This window comes from Lampris incognitus, chromosome 11, assembly GCF_029633865.1.
Source record: "Lampris incognitus isolate fLamInc1 chromosome 11, fLamInc1.hap2, whole genome shotgun sequence".
NCBI lineage: Eukaryota > Metazoa > Chordata > Actinopteri > Lampriformes > Lampridae > Lampris > Lampris incognitus.
In genome coordinates, this window is record NC_079221.1 from 26233507 (window position 1) to 26248370 (window position 14864).

Here is a 14864-nt window from a genome sequence, read left to right on the forward strand (position 1 = left end):
GAAACTGCTGATCTACTGGGATTTTCACGCACAACCATCTCTAGGGTTTACAGAGAATGGTCCGAAAAAGAGAAAATATCCAGTGAGCGGCAGTTCTGTGGGCCAAAATGCCTTGTTGATGCCAGAGGTCAGAGGAGAATGGCCAGACTGATAGAAAGGCAACAGTAACTCAAATAACCACTCATTACAACCGAGGTATGCTGAAGAGCATCTCTGAACGCACAACACGTCGAACCTTGAGGCAGATGGGCTACAGCAGCAGAAGACCACACCGGGTGCCACTCCTGTCAGCTAAGAACAGGAAACTGAGGCTACAATTCGCACAGGCTCACCAAAATTGGACAATAGAAGATTGGAAAAACGTTGCCTGGTCTGATGAGTCTCGATTTCTGCTGCGACATTCGGATGGTAGGGTCAGAATTTGGCGTCAACAACATGAAAGCATGGATCCATCCTGCCTTGTATCAACGGTTCAGGCTGGTGGTGGTGGTATAATGGTGTGGGGGATATTTTCTTGGCACACTTTGGGCCCCTTAGTACCAATTGAGCATCGTGTCAACGCCACAGCCTACCTGAGTATTGTTGCTGACCATGTCCATCCCTTTATGACCACAGTGTTCCCATCTTCTGATGGCTACTTCCAGCAGGATAACGCGCCATGTCATAAATAAACCTCGAATCATCTCAGACTGGTTTCTTGAACATGACAATGAGTTCACTGTACTCAAATGGCCTCCACAGTCACCAGATCTCAATCCAATAGAGCACCTTTGGGATGTGGTGGACCGGGAGATTCGCATCATGAATGTGCAGCCGACAAATCTGCAGCAACTGCGTGATGCTATCATGTCAATATGGACCAAACTCTCTGAGGAATGTTTCCAGTACCTTGTTGAATCTATGCCACTAAGGATTAAGGCAGTTCTGAAGGCAAAAGGGGCTCCAACCCGGTACTAGCAAGGTGTACCTAATAAAGTGGCCAGTGAGTGTATGTGTTGTGTTTTTGGATGATATACTGATCTATAGTCACTTACTTGAGGATCAGGTCCTACATCTGGCAGAAGTACTGTCCATGATCCAGTGGGTAGGCCTGAAGCTTAACCCCAAGAAATGCCACTTTTTCAGAGACCATGCTGTTTTCCTGGGCTATGTGGTCTCCCGACATGGTCTTCAGCCAGACCCATGGAATACAGAGAAGGTGAGAACCTGGTCTACCCCCTGCACTCCCTCTGAGGTCAGGGCCTTTGTGGGCCTAGTTCATACTACAGGAATTTAAGAGATTTCTCATGACACGCTGGGCTGCTGGATTATCTGGCGGGTAAAAATGTGCCCTTTCAGTGGACGGCTGAGTGTGAGGTGGCTTTCACTTACCTCAAGCAGGTGCTCACCTCCTCTCTGGTGGTTACGTTGCCCAACTTTGCACTTCCTTTTAAGATCTACACTGATGCTTCTAAGGACTCAGTTGGGCAGTGCTGGCACAGGATGACAAGGAACTTGAAAAAGTCACAGTCTACGCCAGCCAGGCACTCACGCACATGCAGATGCGATGGTCTACTTTTGACAGAGAGCTATGGGCTGTCATGTGGGCTGTGTACAAAATCAAACACTATGTTAGACTGTCTACATAACCCTTCGCTGGGCCTCAGGCACGTCCATTGATAATTACCCCACGGGACATTGTAGTAGGTGAATTTTGGAGCTGGACCGGTTTGACTGGGTCATGGTTAACAAGGATGGCTGCCACCATGAAAATACTGATGAACTGTCCCACTGGCCTATTTCTCCTGACCCTATCAATCCAGATGCTTCTTCAGCTAAAATGGATAACATCACCTCTGTGGGGGAGCAAGCCCGCCCTCTGTCCCCAGACAGAGCATGTATGAACCAGGTTCCTGCCTATTCTCTCTGCAATGGTGACTCCCAAGTTGCGGCCATGGCAACATGAATACACAGACCTCGTGTCTTGTTGGCCTGGTTGGAGCAGGGCACAACGAGACCGCCATGCAGACTTCTCTGGGGGTCTTCAGACAGCCTGAGGAAACTGTGGGCTGAGTTTAACTGCTTGTCAATCATTGATGGACTGCTGTGTTGGACAGTGCTGTCCACACTGACCAGGGAGGGGCAGATTCAGGTTTTGGTCCCCTCATCCATGGTTCCTGAGCTTCTTCAGCAGCTGCATGGGGGGCCGGCTGCCACACATTTTTCTGTTGAACTTATGTGGGAGAAGGCCAGGCAATCCTACTCCTGGCCCTTCACGTTGAGAGATATTAGACAGTGGTGTTAACAACACAGGGCCTGTCAGACCCGCAGATGCCCAGTCTCCACACAGAGAGCACCCATGGGGAGGTCCCAGAATAGCCACCCGATGCAAAGGATGGCCATTAACATCCTGGACCTGCCTTTGACTTCCTGAGGGAATAGCTACATCTTGGTCAAGGAGGACTACTTCACTAAGTTTGTTGCCCTGTATGCTCTGCCAAACCAGATGGCTCACATGGTGGTGCATTACCTGTTTGAGGATTATGTGTTAGGGCATGGGGTCCTGGAAATTCTGCACCTTGACCAGAGCCATCAGTTTGTGCCAAGGTAATTCAAGACCTTTGCATGTTGTTAAATTGATAAAATGTGATAAAGACAAGCACCACTGCCTTCAACCCCAAGTCTGATGGCATGGTTGAGCACCATAACAGGACTCCGATTGATCAGCTGGCCAAGATGTTGCTTTCTCATGGGGCCAAATGTGACGCATATGTGAAGCAGGTGGCTTTTGCAGATAACACCTCTAGACATGCCAGCACCTGGTTCACCACTTTAACTCAAGCATGGACGTGAGGCACGGATTCCAGCTGACGTGCTTGTGCCCTCTGGTGTTCTGGACTCCTGGGGCTCCGGATCCCTGACAGAGTATGCCTCGTCCATAGCAGAGCAGCTGGAGTCAGCCTTCAGTGCAGCCAGGCTTAACTAAGCAGAGGCTGATGGGAGACAAACTATCATAACGAGGGTAGTTGCCACCATGCCTACGAAGCAGGTGCACTGGTATGACTAAATAACCCCACCCAGTGAACTTGAACTTTGATAACCCTGTGAAACACATGGCAGATAACAGCAGAGGAAAATAGTTCTGACACCATTTTTAGCAGACACCCATTGGTGCTCAAAGATCATCAAAACATGTTTTCTTTATTTTAAAAAAAAAAAACTATGCGATGACCACTTTTTTTATACAAGTTTATTGTATTGTACTGTATTCAAATTTGTCTGCTCGTTTTCTTTTTTTCTTATTGACCATGACAGTTTACTTCTAGGTACAGTTAATTCATTATTTTCATTGATTTTTCAATCCATATAAAGAAAATGCTTTAAACACAACAAGCAGAAATGGGCATGCTAGCTACTCCAGAGAGCCTCACTCCTTTTTTTCAACAACAAAATAAAATGATCCTGCTTATATAGAACAAAAGCAGAGCTGCAAGTTTTCAGGGATTAAGGGGGAAACCATACCGGATGTAATTAAACACTAACAAATAAGGGGAAAGTTAAACATCACCCACCCTGCCCAATCCTTGCTGCTATCATGTAGCATAGTACATAGCATTCAGTGTGCCGAACTGCAGATATCAGGTAATTTTAAGTATTATAAATAATTACTGAATTAAAAATCTCAATGCTATGAAAACCAACTGTTGAAAAATTGTTATGGTCACAGCTATGATGGGAGACTGATGGTGTGGCTTGCTAGTAGCATCATTTGCCATACCCTGGTGGTCCACTACACTTCAAAATGTCTTTCAAAAGCCATTTTTGACATAAAATTACATATAACCCTCATCTCCAGAAGGCCATGAGTCCACCACATCCTTCCTGCCTAACTGTTCCCTCCCCTCATCTCCGGTACCGCCCCCTTTCTTTTTCCCTTGCTCTCTCTCTGTCTCGCCCAAACGCCCTTTCACGGTCTCTCCTCCGATTGGCACGTCCTCCTCTACCACCTGCTCCTCCTCCTGCACCACTGTCATGGGGTCGTTCCCGTTCGTGCTGGCGCTCACGACATCTGCTCAACACTGCCTGTGTCCGACGTAGGAAATTATCCACCTGCATGTCGTAGTCATGCTGGAGTCAGACAGAAAAGCAACATCACAAAGACAAATTAAGATCAGAAAATCTTTCTCCCTTTTGGAAAGTTGTTTTAGTGGTTTAATCTAGCCTGGACCCAATCTGATTACATCCTAACACTTTACAGGATGATGACATCTAATGTTTGATTCTGGATAATAATTTTGGACAGAAACAGACAGTATGAGGAAGTCGAGAGTGGCAGAGAAGTATGGAAGAGTGGTACAGGATATGTATGAGGGCAGTGTGACAATGGTGAGGTGTGCAGTAGGAATGATGGATGAGTTCAAGGTGGAGGTGGGATTATATCAAGGATTGGCTCTGAGTCCTTTCTTGTTTGCAGCAGTGATGGACAGGTTGATAGACAAGATCAGGCAGGATTCTCCGTGGACTATGAGGTTCACAGATGACATTGTGATCTGTAGCGAGACAAGGGAGCAGGTTGAGGAGAGCCTGGAGAGGTGGAGGTATTCACTGGAGAGAAGAGGAATGAAAGTCAGAAAGAGCAAGACGGAATACATATGGGTGAACGAGATGGAGGACAGCGGAAATGTGAGGAGTAGAGCAAGAAGTAGAGGTGGCAAGGGTGGATGAGTTTAAATACTTGGGGTCAACTGTTCAAAGTAACGGGGCGTGTGGAAGACAGGTGAAGAAGAGAGTGCACCCAGGATGGAGTGGGTGGAGAACAGTGTCAGGAGTGATTTGCGACAGAAGGGTACCAGCAAGAGTTAAAGGGACGGTTTACAAGGTGGTAATGACACCAGCTATGTTATATGGTTTGGAGATGGTGGCACTGACGAAAAGACAGGAGGCAGAGCTGGAGGTGGCAGAGTTGAAGATGCTAAGGTTTTTGTTGGGTGTGACGAAGGAGGACAGGATTAGGAAAGATTATATCAGAGGGACAGTTCAGGTTGGATGGTTTAGAGACAAAGCAAGAAAGGCAAGATTGAGATGTTGGACATGTGCGGAGGAGAGATGCTGGGTATGTTTGGAGAAGGATATTGAATATGGAGCTGCCGGGCAAGAGGAAAAGAGGAAGGCCAAAGAGGAGGTTTAGGAATGTGGTGAGGGAGGACATGCAGGTGGCTGGCATGACAGAGGAAGATGCAGAGGACAGGAAGAGATGGAAATGGATGATTCACTGTGGTGAAAGCAGTAGTAGTTATGTAACATGAGCTGATCAATCAATGTGTTATTGAACATGTTAAAAAAACATAGGCAATAAAAACAAACAAAATCATCAGCAACATATAAACGACAAATTAGCAACTCAAAAAATACCGATCATGTTCAAAAGGGGTAAGAAGAAGTTGAGCACTTTCTAGTCCTACCCCCTTATACAAGTCATGCATTGATAAATAGAAAATAAAAGGTCAATTTACTGCCATCAGTGTCCATGACATCTATCTCAGGCTTCTCAAACAAATCAACCCATTTGGACAAAAAAAAAAAAAAAATACTGGTCACTAGTCCATCTCATAACCATTCAATATTTTGTTTCTGAGTCTTCTTAGTTCAGACAAAGTACCACATGTTTTCATCACTGCAGTTGCAGCTATATAAAATGCAACTTGATTGATTGATTGATTCCACAAACCAACTCCCTTGGTTGTAACACAGTGATGTTTTGCATTTGTCCTTATTCGTGATTTTTTTTTAATACAGGTTCCTCTCGATTTGTTTTGAAAAATATGTTTTCTCTTTTGTTAATTTGTTTTGGGAAATGTTGTGTTCTTCTATTTCTTAACTTAGTTTGAGAAATGTTGTGCTTTGCACTTCCCAGCCACCATACATGCAACATGGTAACAAGAGAGACATCATTCGTTATGATGACAAAATGTGCCTGAAGGTAATTCTGCAAGTGTGCCAACTACTGATGCATCCAACTGCTTTCCGATGAAGCACGAGAAAGTGGACATACTCGTTTTTTTTTACCAAAAACCTAAAGCAACACAGGCAGCCTGCCATTTCTGTTGTACTTATAGGCGTATATTGCCTGTTATTAATCCAAGTTTTATTTTAATAACTACCACCCTAGGTTTTTATTTGTTTGTCATCACAAGGTTTGGGTACAGTGCAGATAAGGCTTCACTATATGCTTGGTTGCACATGTTAAATTGTTTTTTAGTGTCTACTGATGAGCAGCATGATGGGTTTCTTTATCAGAATTAACATCTCCCTTATTTCCCAACAAGCAAAATGTAGTTATTTTATTGGAACTTGGTTGAGAATAAAGTATATTAAAGCCACCTGTTACAAATTTATGGGAACTGTAATTTAGTGCAAGAAATTCTAGTATTGCTAAATGGACTGGTAAAGGGACTTCATTTATATAGCCAAAGTGCTTTATAATTAACGCTGCTCATTCACCCTCACATTTTGTCAGTGGGGAAATTCAATATCACCCAACCCTTATCTAGCCCAATTCATTTTAACCGACAATACACCGAATCAATCAAATTGTATTTGTTCCAACCTTATTCAACCAAATTGCAGTCTTTTAAAAATAAAAATGTCCCTAAAACCAAACCATTTGTGCTCACCCTTTGTTCTATATAGAGCTGTGTGTATGCAGGTTTTAATTTGAAATCAGATCTTGTAGTGTTGAGTTCAAATTAAAACTTGCAATTACACAGTTCACTATGGCCCATGGTTGAAAACCACCACTTTGAATCTATGACCTTATTGTCAACAATGACGATACGAAGTATTTCTCACCGGACTTGAGGAGAAGGAGGCATGTGCCAGCCTTTTCTCCTGAAAGCAAGCGTCATGCTGGGGTGCTGGAGGCTGGTGATGGGCGTGGCTAGAGTAAGGTGGATGGGCCTTTGGTGGGGGTGGGGGATGGTGATCGTGGTAACCGTGATGATGGTGGGGCTGCTCAACGCTCGGGTAAGGTGCCTGTTTTGGGGGAGAATGGTGAAGGAGGTGGGGTCATGTGTATTTTTTCTAAAAATAATCATCTATTTCACTTCGGCTTGTAGTGATAATTTTATTATTTGTTTTAACATTCAATCCATTCCATTACCAAACCGCTTACCCTGCTCTCAGGGTCGCAGGGGTGCTGGAGCCTATCCCAGCAGTCATTGGGCGGCAGGCGGGGAGACACCCTGGACAGGCCGCCAGACCATCACAGGGCATTGTTTTAACATTAATTTACATATTCTTATAAGTTGTAATTCAGAAAATTGCAGTGATTTTTATAACATTTTTGTAAACAATAATGTTTCCAGAAATGTTCTCTTCATTATAACAGACAAATAAGGGGCCCTACCAAAGCTTGCCATGGAGCAGGGGGTCCAACACCATGATGATTTTCACCATGATGGTTATATCTGATGTAATTATTATAGAACTAGACAAACAGACAGAAAGGTGGAGAAAACCAGTTTAAAATGCTCATAAAGGTTTTGACAACATACACAACAACAGACTTTCACCCCTTCTTTCACTCTGCTTACCTTATTGAGAAATTGAAAAACGTCTCTCCGGACACTTGAGAATCGCCTGTCAATTGATTTGAAACACACAATTAATAACAGGATTTTCTTATTTCTAGTATAATAATTTGTCCTAGAAATTAAGGATATAATTATAGACTGCAATGATTTCATTTTTTCTGATGTTAACGGAAGATCTACAGTTGTACTAAAGACTAATATTTTTTTCCGCTAGCTTAATAAATAAAAGAAGCTATCAGTTGATTTCAAATTAAAATCATGTTTATGTATGAGCTTCAGTTTTCAAAGAGTTAGAGTACTAACTATGATTTGTTTTCAATCTTACAATTGTATAAAAGCAAAACATAGTTATTATATAATCTCTTACAGCTAGTATTTTTGATTTTACCTCCAAAACCTGTTAGTAAAAATGTAAACTACACGAACAGTTTGTAGAGACAGGGTAACTGGTAAACTATGAATACTGCTCATTTGCTATAGTTACAACAACAAAAAACAAGCTATGCATATTGTTGAGTGTTTCATTTAAAAGGAAATCAAGTTAATATTTACTGTACTTATTTTGGAAACATCTAATTTATTTCAATATATATTTCATATAAAAGGTACATCCATTCTAGTTTACCATATTTACTATAGAGTGATCTTGTATCTATAATACTTGAATAAATAACCTAGTTACAAATAATTTTCCACCTTAAAGAACAGCTATTCATGTAGTTTATTATAGTTCCTGTGAAAGAAGAGCTATTTATATGGCTCAGAATATTTCTTTACATTCGTACAACTTTTAATCTAATTAAGCTTGCCTCCGATCAAAGCAGACCTGTTGAAAATTGTAAAGCAGTTCATGAATCAAAAAGAAAAGAAAATTCTTGTTCAATATATTTTTTGTTTACCTGTCAATGGGCTGGTTACGAAGATCCTGGATAAAACCTGTTGGAGAAAACAAAACAAAACTATGAGTAAGATGACATGCCCGTCACAAAAAAAAACCTTCAAAAGGTGCTCACTTCAAATGATACTTCCACTTCACAACTTTGGTTTGCCGATTCCTCTTGAAGATCAATCTGGATTACCCCCCAAATAAAACACCCTCAACAAAAAATAATAATATACAACACTGTATTTAGTGTTTCAGATGAGAAAAAGAGAACAAATCTCTCTGACCAAGGCACTCCGTGTAATTAAAATGTCTTTATTGAAACTTAGACATATCCAAAAAGGACCTAAAAATGCCCACGCGTAGTGGCTTGGGCCTTCTTCAGGGCATAGTGAGACAAAACAGGAGTGAATGATTTTTGTGCAGGCACAGAGCACAGGTGTTAGTTGCTTGATTGGATCTGAAGCAACCAATTGCTAAGACCCGCCCCTCACACAGATCCTAGAGCACAGTCACGTGCCAAACACAGTTCTTTGTAAAAAGAAAACAAAAACACAGATTACGTGTACACACACCCACAACTATAGCACAATAAAGGTACATGTTCACAGTGACTCGGAAAGACAGTAGACTATAAATTAGACATTTTTATAAAAAAGGCCTATAGTCTATCTCCTCGTTCAAACCTGGATATTCCATTGCCTTAAAATTCCAGATCCAAAAAGTTTCCTGCTGCAGCAACTTTTTCAATCTATCCCCCCCACGTACAGATTTCTTTATCATCTCAATACCCTGGACTCTTAAGGGTGAAGGGTCGCTATGGTGCATTTCTCTATAGTTTGGCCATTGGATAATCTTCATTGTTGATCCTTATTGCATATTTGTGTTCAGAAAAACGTTCTTTTAATTTCCTCTTTGTCCTACCTACGTAAAAGCACCCACATGGGCACTGTAGGCGATATACAACAAACTCAGAATTACAATTAATAAAGCCATTGGTTTTGTATTCTTTTTTGGTTTTCAGGTCAAGTTATGTCTTGCACTGAATGACACCCACACAGTGTTTACATGACCCGCACTTATAAGTTCCCCAAAGGTCTTTATGCAACCATGTTTTTTCTTTTGAGCCTGGCAGGTAACTCCTGACAAGTTTGTCTTTTATAGAAGGTGCTTTTCTGAACACTGTCATAGGTGGATTTGGGAAAATTTCCTTTAGAAGTGGATCACTATTAATCATTTCCCAACTGGACCTGATTATTTGTTTCATCCTGGAGGCACGGCGGCTGTATTGTGTGATAAAGCATGGTCTGGGATTGTTTTTAACCATATTAGTTTTCTTATTTTTCGTTAAGAGGTCAGACCGATTTTGGAACTGGGCTTTTTTTACTGCACCATCAATCAAAATTGGGGAATAACCCCTTTCACAAAATCTCAATTTCATGTCTTTGGCCTGTTTTTCAAAATCTGAATCATTGCTGCAAATGCGTTTCAAACGATGAAACTGTCCAAAGGGAATGCTGTCTTTAAGTCCCTTGGCATGGAAACTGTCAGATCTGAGTAAAGTGTTCCTGTCTGTACTCTTTCTATATATTGTGGTTTGTAGAGAGCCACTCCCATCAATAGAAATCGATAAGTCTAGAAAGTTTACAGACATTTTGGAATAGTCAATTGACAACTTAATGTTAGAATTTGTCGCATTGATATAATCATGGAATTGTAAGAGTTCACAAATTATTATTAAGCCTGCTGATAGGCGGTGCAGTGGTGGTAATGGATAAAAGTTACTATGTCACTGAAGCTCAAAGGCAATTGGGCAATAGTGTCTACTATGAACAACTGAAAAGAAACCCAATTGAGGCAATGAAAACTGAGCTAAGGGCCATTTTATCTCATGGTAAAGACCAGAATTGGATCTCAGACAATGAATTTGCATTTCTGATGAATGAGAATCCACAAATGCCAAAGAGCACCCAACAAATATATTACTTAACTACAGAGAGGACTGAGCATGCCACTGACTCCAAACATATGCAGCAATTCTGGTCATATCAAGGTTGACCTTTGTTGGCTTGTTGCTCCACTCGAACAAGTGAGTGTTTCCTGCTTTGCTGTGATCAAAGACATTGTCACAGAATATGGATAAGAACTATACACATTATTTTTCGTACTCCATTGAGGAAGGCAAGAACATAGTTGTACCCGATTCCCTTCTTACAGGAGCCCCTCCACTTGGCTCCTCCAGTAAAGACTTGGATCACATGTACGCTGATTTTAAAAGACTCTGCGAAAAAGACATTCGACTTCAATGGCACATTATCACTCTATCAGACTATTGGAGGGAACAACGTATCCCAAGAGGTCTGCGCATTAAGAAGTTTCCCTCTTTTGGATTAGAGGATGCTGTTTTTCGTGAAAAATGGGAGGCTATATTGAACAAATGTTCTTTTGATCTCATCTTGCTAATCATTGAACAAACGAAAAAAGAGAAAGAAAATGTACAAGCAAGAATGGATGAGTTAAAAACACAAATGTCACAAGCCAGTAATGCCTCACAACAATCTTCTTTTGAAAACGAGTTGAAAGAGAGTCTGGAGAAGTTCACCGTGGAATTAAAACAGTACAAGCTAAAGAAATTCAGGAGGGATGAGAGAGACTACATCGAAGGCAACATCTACCAGTGGAGAGAACTCACAAAGCGACAACCTCGCAAGCGAATGGTGTCTTTCAATCTAAGCACGAGTGAAGAGGAGTCTGATGCCACACAAGCAACCACGTCTGTGGGTTTTTTAGGGACCCGATCACGCAAGACCACCAAAAGTCACCAGCAGAAACAACAAAGAAGAAGAAAATCAGGATGGGGAGACATCGAACCAGGTCCACAAATATCAAGGGACAGTCTACGGAGTCGAACGAGAAATCAACGGTAATCAATATCTCTAAATGTACATTGACACAAGACTCTGTGAATATGCTATCAAAAGGACTAACCTTTGCCCCTATGTGTAATGCTGGTGAATTTAAAACAAAAGTGGACCTTTTTAGATTCTATAGGAATCTTCATTTAAAAGTGTGGTACCATCAAAATAATAAACACTTAAACAGCACACCTAATGTGAACTCTAATTCCACTTGTGGTGCTAAGACACTCTTTAAACCTAAGTCTAATTTCATGCCAATGTGCACCAATCCTACTTTGATTGCTTTTACCAAAAACGTCTCACATGATATGGATGAAATGTTTTGTAATAGACAGAAAAAAGTGAAAGACAACCTTACGAGAAATGAGAGAGAAGCACTTGAATCTTTGACAAAAAATGAACAAATTATTATTAGGCCTGATGATAAAGGCGGTGCAGTGGTGGTAATGGATAAAAGTTACTATGTCACTGAAGCTCAAAGACAATTGGGCAATAGTGTCTACTATGAACAACTGAAAAGAAACCAAATTGAGGCAATGAAAACTGAGCTAAGGGCCATTTTATCTCATGGTAAAGACCAGAATTGGATCTCAGACAATGACTTTGCATTTCTGATGAATGAGAATCCACAAATGCCATGTTTTTACATGTTGCTTAAGATCCACAAGAATCTGGAACACCCTTAGGGGAGACCAATCATCTCAGGCAATGGATCATTGACAGAGCCGTGTTCCCAGTTTGTGGACTTTTTTATAAAACCTTTAGTGCGGGATCTCCCGTCTTTCATTGAGGATACCACTGATGTTTTATGCAAACTGATGAATATTAACAATGCTACTGACTGTTTCATGGTGACTTTTGATGTAGCCTCTCTTTATACTAATAGCTAACAGGAAGGCCTGTTAGCTTTACAGCATTATTTGTCATTCCGGTCTAATAGCGTACCACCCAACCAATTTTTACTCACTCTGACAGAATGGACTTTACACAACAATGTCTTTCTTTTCCAGGACTCTATATAGAAAGAGTACAGACAGGAACACTTTACTCAGATCTGACAGTTTCCATGCCAAGGGACTTAAAGACAACATTCCCTTTGGACAGTTTCATCATTTGAAACGCATTTGCAGCAATGATTCAGATTTTGAAAAACAGGCCAAAGACATGAAATTGAGATTTTGTGAAAGGGGTTATTCCCCAATTTTGATTGATGGTGCAGTAAAAAAAGCCCAGTTCCAAAATCGGTCTGACCTCTTAACGAAAAATAAGAAAACTAATATGGTTAAAAACAATCCCAGACCATGCTTTATCACACAATACAGTCGCCGTGCCTCCAGGATGAAACAAATAATCAGGTCCAGTTGGGAAATGATTAATAGTGATCCACTTCTAAAGGAAATTTTCCCAAATCCACCTATGACAATGTTCAGAAAAGCACCTTCTATAAAAGACAAACTTGTCAGGAGTTACCTGCCAGGCTCAAAAGAAAAAACATGGTTGCATAAAGACCTTTGGGGAATTTATAAGTGCGGGTCATGTAAACACTGTGTGGGTGTCATTCAGTGCAAGACATAACTTGACCTGAAAACCCAAAAAGAATACAAAACCAATGGCTTTATTAATTGTAATCCTGAGTTTGTTGTATATCGCCTACAGTGCCCATGTGGGTGCTTTTATGTAGGTAGGACAAAGAGGAAATTAAAAGAACGTTTTTCTGAACAAAAATATGCAATAAGGATCAACAATGAAGATTATCCAATGGCCAAACTATAGAGAAATGCACCATAGCGACCCTTCATCCTTAAGAGTCCAGGGTATTGAGATGATAAAGAAATCTGTACGTGGGGGGGGGGATAGATTGAAAAAGTTGCTGCAGCAGGAAACTTTTTGGATCTGGAATTTTAAGGCAATGGAATATCCAGGTTTGAATGAGGAGATAGACTATAGGCCTTTTTTATAAAAATGTCTAATTTATAGTCTACTGTCTTTCCGAGTCACTGTGAACATGTACCTTTATTGTGCTATAGTTGTGGGTGTGTGTACACTTAATCTGTGTTTTTGTTTTCTTTTTACAAAGAACTGTGTTTGGCACGTGACTGCGCTCTAGGATCTGTGTGAGGGGCAGGTCTTAGCAATTGGTTGCTTCAGATCCAATCAAGCAACTAACACCTGTGTTCTGTGCCTGCACAAAAATCATTCACTCCTGTTTTGTCTCACTATGCCCTGAAGAAGGCCCAAGCCGCTACGCGTGGGCATTTTTAGGTCCTTTTTGGATATGTCTAAGTTTCAATAAAGACATTTTAATTACACGGAGTGCCTTGGTCAGAGAGATTTGTTCTCTTTTTCTCATCTGAAACTACTAACCTTGGACCAAAGAGCACCCAACAAATATATTACTTAACTACAGAGAGGACTGAGCACGCCACTGACTCCAAACATATACTGTATTTAGTGTGACTGTAGTAATGACCTGGGCATTGGTTGTACTCCGAGGGATATTCCACATGCGGATGCTTCCCGCCATGAACATCATAGTCTTCTGTGCGATGCCTGATTGAAAAGGTGGAATAGTAAGGTATACACACTTGATACAACCAAAGACAGGCATACACAAGAAAACAACCAAAAAATAGGAAATGCCAGAATACTGTAAAAGAAACTTTGTAAAATTGCCAATTCAGTTCAGACAAAAACAAAATTTTGGAAATGTTTGGGGTCGAAAGGTTCATTAATGACTTGTAAGCCGACAGCTAGCCTAAGCCCTTGGGTAGCCAGCATGTAAACCTACAATACTTTCTACCTTATATACTTACCCTCCAGACACGTTTATCTTCTCTTGTCCAAACTTGACTAGTTTGAGAAATTAAGAGATTCTTTTCCATGACTAACTGAAAATATCTCTAAATCTTTTCATGAAAATAGGGAGCTAGAGGAATTTTTCTTTGGATGCATTTTAGAAAAGCTAAGCCTTGAACAAATTTTAAGCGATTTGTTTTTTGTAACCAATCCAAATGGTTACAAAAAGACACTCAAATGTTAATTTGAGTGTCTTTAGGGTAGTGGTGATATAAATTGGATATATACTAGTATGCATCCCAAGATTTGACTGGCCATGGCCAGGTAGAATCAACAACTTTAGCCCAAATATTTACCCCAACACAGCAAATATAAAACTAAAATCAGTTAACTTGAATTCTTTATTAACAGGCCATTATTAAAATTAATACCTACATCCTTCTAATACTCTTTAGATTAATAGCCAAATACATTTCCATTTGCAATGTTCATTGGTTTGAAAACTGCTACTTAGTCGATTAAATCTTAAATGATTCATTATATTTCCAATTTAAAAGTCTATCTTTGAGGGGAAAAAAGCCCCGAAGATACAATGAAAAGTAGTACATCAATAGTTTTGATCTAAATGGCCTTTTGCTGGGGGACAAAAAGCCTTCAAAAACTCAACACAGTGGTGATTTTTCTTCATAAAAATGT

General features: G+C 40.7%; 1 pseudogene; it reads right to left on the reverse strand.

Annotated features, from left to right (window-relative positions):
* Positions 1–3882: 3882 nt before the first annotated feature.
* The window catches only part of LOC130120330 (YTH domain-containing protein 1-like), a 34480-nt pseudogene continuing 23498 nt past the window's right edge, over positions 3883–14864 (reverse strand).